This window comes from Salminus brasiliensis, chromosome 1 (assembly GCF_030463535.1).
Source record: "Salminus brasiliensis chromosome 1, fSalBra1.hap2, whole genome shotgun sequence".
Taxonomy (NCBI): domain Eukaryota; kingdom Metazoa; phylum Chordata; class Actinopteri; order Characiformes; family Bryconidae; genus Salminus; species Salminus brasiliensis.
Window position 1 is genome coordinate 75,515,003 of NC_132878.1, and position 227 is coordinate 75,515,229.

The following is a 227-nucleotide window of genomic DNA, read 5'->3' on the forward strand; positions in this document are numbered from 1 at the left end:
AAAGAAAATTAAACAAAAAAATCAACCCACCTTAAAAAACTGTTACCAAGGTAACCGAATAAACGCTTTACCACTTTTCGGGGATGATGGGATTTGTAGTTTTACGCAAGATGATGAGCATTCAGTGGTTTCATTTCAGCACAGCGGCGGTACTACGATTCCCACAATCCAACTCGGCCAAGAACTCGACTCGTCGTGTGGTTTGATGTGTTGGCTGTTCGAAGGTT